The sequence below is a fragment of the Castor canadensis genome, chromosome 10 (assembly GCF_047511655.1).
Source record: "Castor canadensis chromosome 10, mCasCan1.hap1v2, whole genome shotgun sequence".
NCBI lineage: Eukaryota > Metazoa > Chordata > Mammalia > Rodentia > Castoridae > Castor > Castor canadensis.
Window position 1 is genome coordinate 121,396,955 of NC_133395.1, and position 12,285 is coordinate 121,409,239.

General features: G+C 37.4%; 1 protein-coding gene and 1 long non-coding RNA gene across 3 annotated transcripts in view; one reads left to right on the forward strand and one right to left on the reverse strand.

Moving 5' to 3' along the window:
* Nucleotides 1–12,285, reverse strand: part of LOC141411518 (uncharacterized) — a 122,456-nt gene that overhangs the window by 28,886 nt on the left and 81,285 nt on the right. Inside the window, exon 2 of the long non-coding RNA XR_012436331.1 lies at nucleotides 7,632–7,761. This is a non-coding gene — a long non-coding RNA (uncharacterized lncRNA). The remainder of the gene's footprint in view (nucleotides 1–7,631; nucleotides 7,762–12,285) is intronic.
* Synpr (synaptoporin) overlaps nucleotides 1–12,285 on the forward strand; it is a 300,697-nt gene that overhangs the window by 23,228 nt on the left and 265,184 nt on the right. The window lies entirely within an intron of this gene.

The following is a 12,285-nucleotide window of genomic DNA, read 5'->3' on the forward strand; positions in this document are numbered from 1 at the left end:
GCTAGCAGGTTCTTCTGGCAAGTGGGGTTCCTTACCATCATCCACAGTTTGATTGGTCTATGTCAGTGTAAGTCCCACCCAACTAGAGGCAAGAGTGCTTGTCCACAAATAGGAGACTTCATTTGGAAAAAGCACTGGAGAAGTGAGGGGAGAGAGAAAGACATCATTGGTTCTAGTACAGCTACCCAAGCAGTGAGAGCTTCAGTCATCCTGAAAATCAGGGAAGGAAAAAAAGAAAGGGAGAGAGAGTGTGTGTGTATGTGTATGAGAGAGATAGGGAGAGAGAGAAAAGGAGGGAGGAAGGAGAGGAGAGAAGAGAGAGAACAGAAAAATTTTAAATTACTGGTCTTTGGTTATAGTTTTCATCTTTTAACAATGTCTGAATTACTATGAGCAAAATAAAAACCAGGCCAGAGAAATCTACCATCAACTGATCCTCTAAATTTCAGGACATACTACAACTTTCATTTCTTGTGAAAGGATTTACTTTCAGAGCCTCTGCATTGGAATCTGTGTTTTACAAATATCACAAGTGAGAATCATTCACACAAAACACTCAAAATTTTCTTACTCATGGTATAGTATCAAGACATTTTGAAAAGGAGAGGATTTGTTATGAAGGTTAGCCTTTCTAGAAGTTAAATTTATGTTATTGAATTTTACTAATTGATTTATTAATGTTAAATTTAATATTGAATACATAATTTTATCATTTAGTTATGAGACAAATCAGTATCTTAGAAAGAAATGTGATTTTAATAATAATTATAATTAAATAATTTTCGTGAAGAAGGCTAGTATAATAGTTAAAAGATTTTGTACAAGTTGAGGATCTGACAGACTTCCTCTTTCAATGGAGAAAATTATTTAACTGTGAGCCTCAGTTTCCAGATCTGCATAGTGGGCATAGTTTGGAAATGACATCATATACTACCTGCTTCCAAAATGATTACAGTGGGTGACCTCTTGCTATTCACATCTTTATGTAGTTTGCTCCCCCCCACCACTGGTTTGCACCAAGTTGGTCTTGCCCAGGGGGGAGGCAGGGGACTGAAGACTCCAAGCAACAGCTATGGAGGAGATGAGGTCTAGAAACAATCACACTAATGGCTTGGACAATGAGCCTGGGGCTGACCACAGCCCTAGCTTGACTGCATCCCACCAGAACCATCCAGCTCCCTATTCCTGAGTTTCTGACCTTCAGAAATCATGTATGATAGTAAATATTTGTTATTTAAAGTGACTAATTTGGTGGCTAATTTGTTATGCTGCATTGATAACCAATAAACATGCGGTGGGGAAAAACATCTTATTCCTTGTACTCTAAATAATTGAAGGCTTGTAAGTGTGAGATTTGTTTTAAATGTGTTTCATAGCGATTAATAGTCATCTGGAGAACTTGTCTAAAACACACTCCCTCATGCCCTGCCATCAGAAACTCTGATGTAGCAGATCAGAGGTAAGGTCCAGGCATCTTAACTTTTACTTAGCACTTGGGTAATACTTGGGCATTTGAGATATAGGTGACCGACACATACACACACCACCTCTACAAACTCTTCCCTTACCAAGCTGAGCTGTTAGATGCTCTCGGAACCTGTTCCAGCCAGTCTTGTATATCCTGGGACCACAGCTCACCTGGCTTGCCATGATCTTTCCCAGCTCTGACACTAGAAGGCTGAGTCCTGGGAAATCCCTCAGTCCTGGGCAACTGGAGTCCCCCATTCACTCTAACTCTGCACTCCTACCTGCTAACACCTGACACAACATTCAAGGCCCAATTTAGATGCCATGTGTCCATCGCCACCCTCAAGAGCCTTTGGATTTTTCAAGCATCTTTTCTTTTACCGCATTTTGTAAGAGTAACATTTGTACCTTCTTTACCCTTTGTAAATCCCTGTAGGCAAGGACTGTTCTCTTATTCATCACATGAATGAATGTCAGGCTCTTTGATTTGAGGTGTTGATTCAAGTTCAGGTGCAATCCTGAAGAGCAAGCCTTTGCAGAAAGGAAAAAAGTCTCTCTTTTGTGAGGTTTCTCAATTTGCTCCCTTTCAATATGTTTGAATTTACAATGATCACTCCGAAGGATTAAAGAGCTAAGATGGCTGTACCCAAGCAGGTGACTCCTTTTCTGACAGCTGACAGTCCTTCACCACAAAAGCTCACTGACAGGTTTCTGGGGACTTTCACTGATACATACCCTACTCTGTCTGTCAGATTTACCAGTAACAACAATATATAATTAGTTTTTAGATGGCCCATTAAAATTTGCTAAGGAGTTCATTATAATGACAAAAGATCAAAGTAGCAGGAAACTCAATGTGCTTAATTATGACTTTACACTACAAAGAAATCAATCAATGCTCTCCCTCATCCCTGAAAAGGATTAAGTTTTCTTTGCCTAATTCTAGATTATCCATTTGAATAAAAGGCTTTGCACTTGGGACGCAAGTGATTTTAATCATGGTTTTGGCATCAACTTGGTTTATACTTAAGGGAGGCAAATTCTTGATCTAGGAAAGGAAGGGAAATTTTTGTTTTTAACTCATGGCCTTATGATTGCTAGGCAGGAGCTCTACCACTTGAGTCATACACCCAGCCCTTTTTGCTTTAGCTGTTTTTCAAATAGGGTCTCACGTTTATGCCTGGGCTGGCCTGCACCAAATACCCTCTTATTTACACCTCCAGCCTAGCTGTGATTACAGGCATACACCACCATGCCCAGCTTTTATTGGTTAAGATGTGGCTTCTCTCGCTTTTTTGTCCTGGCTGTGATCCTCCCCATCTTCACCTCCCAAGTAGCTAGGATTAGAGGTGTGAGCCACCATACCCAACCTCATCTGTCATCGTTTTTATTGTGCTTCTCCTAAATTATAAAATTTATACTCTCCCCCAGTGAAGGAAGAATAACTAGAAGTTCCTGAGACAATAATAATAGTAGTTGTCATACATTGAGTATTTCGCCATGTCAAAGGAATGCATTTCTTCTTAGTTTTCTCAATATGCCCCCTTTCAGTATATTTGAAAATAATCTTATTTTTTATCTGGTGCTAAATATTGCATTGTTCAGATTAGTTTTCACAATAATCCACAGGAGAAGAAATAACTACTGTCTACATTTTACAGGTGAGCAAACAGAGAACCAGGCATTCAGTGATTTATCTGGATTACACACAGATTACATGGGTGGGTCAACACTCAAATCAATCTGATTTCTACACATGGGTGGGTCAACACTCAAATCAATCTGATTTCTAATTCCAGGTTCTTCACTCCTGTCTTAGGGTCTCTTCCACCCTTACCACCTTCAGAAATAAGACGTATCTATTGAAACCCATTTTCTTCTTAGAATATCACTTTAAAACTGGTCACTAATACATTATCAAAGTGCAAGTTTACTGTCATTTCTTTCTTCTTTAATATGTTCCCCAGCATCTGTGTTCTAATGCATCCATATTTTAGCTCTAATATCAGAAGTTCAGAAATATTTCAGCCTCCTCCTCTTTGCCAGCTTCTCTGGCCTCTACCACACAGGTTTATGGTCTCTTCCTTTCTCTTCTTTCCTTCACCTCTGCCTTTCTGTCAAATATTCTTTTTTTTTTCTCTGAAACTGAAGGAAGTCTGCATGAAAACCTTTTTTAATGCAGATAATCAGCCTTCAATTTACAAGTTCTGCAAATTTCGTTCTCATATATTAAGCTTTGCTAAAAAGAGGTCACACATTGAGATGAAGTGAGAAATCCTGCATTGATAAGGTTCCTAGGAGGAAGCTTATTTTGCAAGTTCACCTTAGAGAAAGAAAACATTGACTCTGGTCTAATTACAGTTGGTACTAAGGCTGTAACAGAAATCTGATAGCAGGCTGGAGAAGGTCATAGTTTATGGCTTTTAATCTTGCTCACATTATGGGAAAGTAATGAATGAGAATTTTTACCCAAATAAAGGACTTTGAAGGGCAAAGAGGAAAGGAAGATTATCTTCAATAATATTAAAAATTATGAAAGTCAAAAAGAAAGTATCTGGATATGTATTAAATACAAGAAATACTAAAATCGCTCATTTTGGCATTTCAGTTGAGAACTAAGAGAACCTTGACTATTTTTTTTCATTTGCTTTATAATTATTGGAACTTTTCATTGTGGTTTTAGTCATTGTAGGTGGTCCATAAAACATTCTAGGACAAAAGATATTTCTAATTAATGTTAGTATCCTCAGCATAGAAAATGTCAAACATATAGCAGATATTCAGTGAATGTTTCTTTAAGCAAATTTTATTTACCTACACATATTTTATTTTTAAGCAACTGTATTGAGGTGTCATTGACTTATAATAAATTATGTAATTGCCATTTTCAGTACATTTCATTCTTGTGTTTATATTTACATTGCATCTTGTATAATGAGGCATTCCGAAAATGTTTGTAGTGTCTTTCTTTTTTGATGGTAAGCATTTTCAGCTTTCTTATGTCAGAAAAATGCCATCTTTGCTTTTGGAAGACATTTTTTACTGGGTATGAAATTCTAGGTTGTGAAAGTTTTTTGCTTTCAGTGTTTTAAAGATTTTTGTTCACTATCTTTATACTTGCATTGCTGATGACAAGAAATTTTCTGTAGTTCTTAGGATTGTCCCTCTGTACATAAGGTGGCTTTTTTTCTCTGACTGCATTTAAGACCATTTTTAATAAGATATTTTGAACAATTTAACTATGATGTATTTTGGTGTAGTGCCTTCATGTTTATGTGCTTGGGGACCTCTTGGATCTTTTCATTTATAATGTTACAAGTTTCATCAAACCATACATTTTTAGGAAATTAAATTTTTTATAGTTTTCATCAAATTTTAACCATCAGTCTTCAGTTTTCTTATTTGTCTTCCACTTCCCACCCTGGAGATGCCAATGTCTCAGGACCTCTTGAATTCTTCTCACAGGTCCCTATATGCTATATTGTTCTATATGCTTTTAAATTCTTTATCTGTGTTTCACTTTGGAAAGTATTTGTTGCTTCATCTTCAAGTTCATTAATTTTTTTGTACAATTCTAATCTGACATTAATATTATTAAATATATTGTTGTTTTAGATATTGTAGTTTTCATTCCTACAAGTTCAATTTAGATTTTTTGTTTGTTGGTTTGTTTTCATTTTCAAACACCTCTACTCAGCTTCTTGAATATTGGTAATGTAGTTAGAGCTGTCTTAATGTTCTAGTCATTCAGTCTAACATCTGTGTTGTTTCCAGTTCAGTTTCAATTCATTGTTTTTCTCCTCATTATGGATTGTATTTTCCTGTCTGCTTACACGTGTGTCCATCTTTGATTAGATACCAGATTTTGTGAATTTTACCTTGTTGCAGGCTCAGTTTTGTTTCCATAAATATCATTAGGCTTTATTCTGGGAGTCAGTTTAGTAATTTGAAATAGTTTCATCCTCCAGGTCTTGCCTTTAAGAGCTGCCCTGTTCCATGGTCTCAGCTAAAGATTAATGCTGTCCCTTTGTCTCTGATGGACTCACATGCCCAACATGGAGCCAATCCTGAGGCCACTGTGGGGCACTGGCTGGCTTTCAGCTTTAGAACAGAAATGGCCCCTGACTGAACCACATGGGGTGAAAGTCAAGAGACTGGTTTTTAGAAGGCACAGGCTCTGAGCAGAAGAGCATCTTGCTTTGGATGTTTAGGTGGAAACATTTATTCTAGCATATTAGAAAGGATACAGTTAGCTGCTTCCTACATTCTCATTTCTCCTAGCTACTTATGGCTATCTCAAATGGACATAGATACTGTGTGATACAGGCTCTTCCCACATTCTTCTGAAAATCAGATGTGCAAGTGAATACAAGCCAAGAGAAGGCAATGGATTTTGTTGTTGTTTTGTTTAAAAATCTCTTTACTTTCATTGCACTTTTAAGTAGCTTTCAGATTCCCCTTTGACATTTCAAGATAAAAATAGATGTGATTATATTTTATGAACTTCAAATTGTTGGTTGGGGAAATTTTATTTGTGCCTCTAACAATCACTGGCTGATATTGAGGATAACAGTGAAAAAGAATCAACTGGTCGACTTCTGGTTGGAGATTCTCAGTGTGGTGTGTGTAGAAACTTGTAGTCTACTTTTAGTTATAAAAGTAGGTAATGTAGCTAGTGGAATTGGGATTTAAAGTTGTAAGTGTAGGAACTTGTGAAAAGGGCAGTAAGAGATGAATTAACTTGGGATATAACATATTGGTACATGGAAGCAAAGCTAGGAATCTCTCTATATAGCTATCCTTACCTCAACTAGCAAAAATGATTTGTCTTTCTTATTATTGCTTTTGTTTTCTCTCCAACAGAATTAGAGATAAGGGCAGAACAGATTCTGCTTGGAAATGAGGGGGGTGGGGGGAGAGGGAGGGGGCGGGAGGTAGGGGAAGCAATGACCCAAACAATGTATGCACTTGTGAATAAATGAATATAAAAAAATAAAGTTGTAAGTGTATACCTATGTTTGTACATTAGTATAGATGTATAGATGAATACTTTTGAAGCATTGTCATCAGAGTATGTCATTATCTAAACATAACAGAAGAAAGCATAACACAGAAGAAAGAGCCTTGTGTAGGAATAAAGAGACCTAAAACATACCTATCTTTGTGGTTAATTTCTTAAAAGACTTTCAAAAAAGGAATTGCCTCCTTCTGGGCTCTGTGTTTCTCGTCTTTAAAAGGAAAAGGTAGAAAGGACAAGATGTCCCCTTTCAGAGCTAGAATTGTTTGATTTTCTAAATCCCCCCACCTGACAACATGGTAAGTTCTAATGTGCAAATATGTAATATGGCTAGCCATGAAATGAGTTGTAATAAATAATTCTAACAATATAGAATAAAATCAAAAAAATTCAATTCATCAGTAGTACTGTTTGACACACTGATGAAATTTTTTCTAAACATTTTTCTTGCCCATATGCCAAAGACATATGCATTCAATTTTACATAAATAAGATTGACCATACTTGCAGTTCTGAAACCTGCTGGCCAAAGACTTAATTTACTACTATTAAAACTATAAATTCACAGCCTCCACCAGCTGGGACTTAGGTGCTACCTAGAAATCTCTGCTTCATTAGTCAATTCTCTCTCTCTCTTCTCTCTCTCTCTCTGTCTCTCTCTCTCTCTCTTTCTCTCTCTCAATCCTTCTCTTGCTAATAGATTTATATTATCAATATATTCTCATTTTCTCTCTTTCGTTCTCTCTGTCTCTTCTTCCACACACACCCCTCCCCCACCTTCAGAGGGGCTATTTCAAACTTTGTCACATCTTCTTCTTTTAATCTTTGGCTACATCCATCTCCCTCTTGCTTGTCAATACATTCATTTCCTACTTCCAGAGAAAAGAGAATTCATTTCCTTCAACTTTCTATGGCCAAGCCTATTACATCACCTGTGTTCACAAATGTCCTTTATTTCTTCCTTTCTGATATGATAAGAGATACTCCTTATTCTGCTCCTGACTGATCTGTACACCTGTATTCTTGGATTCCTGCCTCTTCCTCCATAGCCTGGACTCATCCTCTTCTTTTGTACTGAGCTCCCCAAGTGTGTCCCACTCTAGGGCACTGACCTCCACTTGGTTATTCAGTCAGACTAACCTCTTACCTGTATTGGGACTCTTGTTCTTGTCTCTGTTCCTGGAATGTCCTTTCTTCTACTCTTCCTGGGGCTGGCTGCTTCTGTTCTTCTGGATCTCCATTTAGGCAGCCTTCCATGGCAAGCACTCCTTGGCCATCTGAGAGACGCAGTAGTTCCTCTTCAACTTGATGGATATCATCACTAACACTTGTGTTTCTTTCACAGCACTGACCACATAGAAATTATTGGATTCTTAGTTTGTTCCTTTGTTTATTGTCTGCTTCCATCACAAACTTAGAAATATCATACGGTAGAAATTCTGTTTTAATCACTAATAGATACTCAGAGCCTCACAGAGTAGCAATAATTACCATTCATTGAGCGAATGACACTTCACTTGCAGGAAAGTTGATCTAATGTTTTGTCTGGGCCACCTTAGTAAACATGTATAGATTCAACTTTGTGATATGGGCTCAAGGACTTCATAATCCTAATCCATGTCTTCAGTCAACTGAATCACAAAATTAACACATAACTAGAGATGTCAGTAGGTTTCATGAAGTTACTCCTTTCCCTTATTTATGCTAGTAAGAAATGAATATAAAAGGATAAGACCATGTTCTTCCTGTTAGTGTAAGAGTTATTTCTAATTTATTGAGGTGAGAAAAGAAAAATGTACTTGGAAAACACTATTTTTCCCTACAAATATCCACATAAACGCTGGCCCACGATCACTAAATAAGAAGACATTTCCTTGTCATTTACACTGTGCAACTCTCCCACTAGCATGCACTGTAATGCATCTGGAAGTTTCCTGTGGGGTGTTGGCTATCATTTAGTTGCATAAACACAAAAAGTTAAATTATTAGAAACCAGAATTCTTTAGATGAGTGTTATTTTTTATGATCAACAAAATGATACATTTTTGTTAAAATTTAGAAAATATAGAAAAAAGCATAAAACAAACATTACCCATAATTGTAGCGTTCAACAATAATGCTTGTTCTAGAACATAGTTTATATAGACAGAATTAGAATTGTGTTGAACTAGAATAATGTTGTAAATGTTGTGCAATAGCCTTCCTTTTTTTATATAGCCCCCAGTCCTTTTTGTTTAATTATTTTTGAGATATGGTCTCATGTTTTTCATTTTTTACATTTTTTTCCCAGGGCTGACCTCAGATGTTGCTCCTCCTACCTACTCCTCTTGAGTATCTAGGGTTGCAGGTATGACCACCACTGCCAAGATTGCTTGTTGAGATGGGGTCTTACTAGTCTTTCACTGGAACTGGACTTTAATACCATACTTCTAGTCTCTGCTTCTTGAGTAGTTAGGATTACAGGTACCACCACACTTGGCTGGCATTTTTTTTGGAGGGGGGAAGGGGAGGGTCTTGCTAAGGACTTAGACTTCCTGTGTAGCCCAGACTTGAATGCATGATGCTACCACTTACCATCCTATCACCACACCCAGCTAAAATATCACTTTTACTAATTAAACAGTACTCTGTGATATCTGTATCAGTTTATTTAATCAGTTTCTAATTATGAAAAAACTAAGTATTTTTGCTTTTTTCATCTTATAAAGCAATGTTAAACACCTTTAGGTCTTCATCTTTGTACATGTTTCATTATTTTCTGATTGTCAATTCTTAAAATGGAGTTCAGAGGACAAAGGGAAGTCAGCACTGTTAGGCTTGGTTTTTGTCACAATAAAATAGGAGGAAAACAATCAGAATTTCCACCATGTCTCTTGAGAATATTTCTATTCCTTCTAATGGAAATTTGCAGACAATGTGAGGAAAGCTGTATCCACGTTCCCAGTGGAGCATCTACTAAAGTCATACCTTATTAAAGTAAACTCACTCTGGAAAGAGATCTTTGAAATCCAAGAGCTGATTCTGTGGTGTACTCCTGGACCAGGAAGGCAGGACCTGGGTCTAGCTCCCCTCCTCTTGTGTCTACAAAACTTAGAGAATTGCCAGGCACATGGCAACAAGGTAGGGGATATTTTGTGAATTAGAGAATGAAGGAGCCATTATTAATTAATTGGTATAACAGAATGTGTAGACTCTGATAGCCATTATATATTCCAGTAACAATTCCTATTTAATTTTCTGACTTTTGCATGGAACAGGCACCATCTTGATAGGCAGAGAATTTTAATTTTACTTTTATGCTTTACTGCATGACATCCTTGTTCTCAGATGACTCCTCTGTAAAATGAGGCTGCAGTGCTCAGTTCTCTGAAATTTCTGCAATTTCAAAGAAATTATCATCCAATAATGATATTTTTTCCTTTCCTCTTCCTTTGATTAACTCAATCTATTAACATGGAGAGCCAGAAGCATTGACAGTGCTAGGAAATACATATTCCAGAAAAGTCAGGGAGAAAAAGAGTGTTAGCTTGGGGAGTCATGCTAGGTGTGGGTTAGATTCTTAACACAGAATAACCTAGTTATTTAAATTGCTATTTTAAAGTTTATTCCCTCAAGATCTTTCTTTCAAATATAGAAAAGACCATACATGTTTTGGAACTCATTTTTAGAAAATATCAATATTTTATTTTATCATTTTCATTTTGTCAGAATCTAACTTAAAGGGACTTAGTCTATTTCTGCCCTTAAAATACAATAGCACTTTTTATTTGTCATCTTAGTATAAAAGTAAATAATTCTTTGTGTGTGTGTGTGTGTGTGTGTGTGTGTGTGTGTGTGTGTGAGTGGTACTGGGGCTTGAACTCGAGGCCTACACCTTGAGCCACTCCACCAGCCCTTTTTTGCAAAGGGTTTTATCGAGGTAGGGTCTTGTGGAACTATTTGCCCTGGCTGGCTTCAAACCAGGATTCTTCTGCTCTCTGCCTCCAGAGTAGCTAGGATTACAGGCATGAGCCACCAGTGCCGGCATACATAATTCTTTATTGTACAATATAGGGATACTGGAGAAAAGTCCCAGGAGGAAAGTTTTTTATTCTCTCCCTACCCTTACTCTGCTGAGAATTGTTGGGGTCATATATTTCTATGAGGATCCATAGAAATATTTTCCTCAAAGATGTTAATTGATTACTGGTATTTAAATGAAGAAAATTAAGTTGCATGTGGACACAGAGAAAAGATGAGTGGTATGTGTACCAGTATCATCTGCAAGTGTGCTGGTTCTTAAAAAATGAGGACTGTGCCTTATTTTCTTTGTAGTCTTAACACCCAACTCACTGTTTAGCTAACTGCAGGTGCTTATTCTTCAATATCGTACAGAGAAAGAGAAAACTCTAATCCTCCTTGAGGCAGAAGAGAGCCAATTTCTAGCACCATGTGTAGGTACAGAAGTTTTCCATGTGTTTACATATACTCCTACACATGGGTGACCAGAGTAAACACAAAGAAAGTTCCCCTTGAATAAAATCAGCTAAGGCTTCTTTGCTTCCTGAATTAACAAGCTCCCCATAGGCTCTCTGAATAGTCCCTTAAGAGGTCAGCGAAAAGACAGCCCTATCAGGTTAACTGGCAGGGAATTAGCAGTTCTCAGCTCTGAGAAGACTGAAATTTTGACTGTCCTTGGGTGTTTACAGCTGGCCTGTCACCATGGGTGTCCACTGTTGTTACCAGCCCAATTAGGTCTGTTACAACAGCCAATGAAGAGAGACAGCCCCTTGCAATGTCTTTACTTGGCCAGAATGTTAGGGAAGGTTTCCTAATATAGGAAAGGGGATGAGACCTGATCCTATATTGGAGAAGGACGCAGTGATGAACATAGTCAATGTTTAAAAGAATATGGAGTTTCACCTGGAAATGTCTATCAGAGATGTAACACTAGATGGTGGATATTTAAACACACAGAGGAAGTGAACAATCATTTTTGAGTGCCAATTATGGACAGGGTTCTGTGCTAGCATTTCACTTTCTTGAACTCATGAATTTCTCATGGGTTTTCACAGAGCGATGTTATTTCCACTTTCTAGACCAGGAAACTGGCTCAGAGAGGCAAAGTCTTCTCTTGAGTCACAGTTTGAAGTGTATATGACAGGGCTTGAATCCAGGTCTGCTTGGTACCCAAACTCTGTGCATTTGAACACTAATCTATACTGTCTGTACAAATGAAAACTTATATAAAAGTACTAGTGGTTGTATGGAGACTTTTACAAAATGGTTTTTAAGTTTCTAATGCCCACAATGATTCTGTGAGTTAGGCGGTTCTGTCTTTCACAAGTGAAAACATAAAGTGCCAAAACACAAGTCCTTTCCCATATACACATGGCCCTGAAGTGTTAAAGCACTTTTTGTGGTGGATCCTACAGCCAAGACATTTACTTTCAATCCCCATGACTCCCCAGGCTTGAAAAAATGTATCATTGACATGAATGTAAACAGATGCAAAGAAATTTATAGATCAATCTCTAAGACTTGTTCATTAAGAATAAATGTTTATGGAAGAGACCACAAAATCAAAGAAAGCAACCTCTAAGGTTATCAGTGCCATAGGGCATTTCTCTTTCCTAAGAAGCCCTTTAAGGGACAGGGGAGGCTTTGGTGGATTGTCTAGTGAGAGCTCCATCCAGGATGCATACAAAGATAGTAGTATACCTGTCTAGCAAGCTCAATTCCCCGAGTTCAAACTTCAGTACTGCAAAATAAAGAAAGAAGGAAAGATAGGAGTAGAAGGTAAGACTTAACTTGAGCCCCTA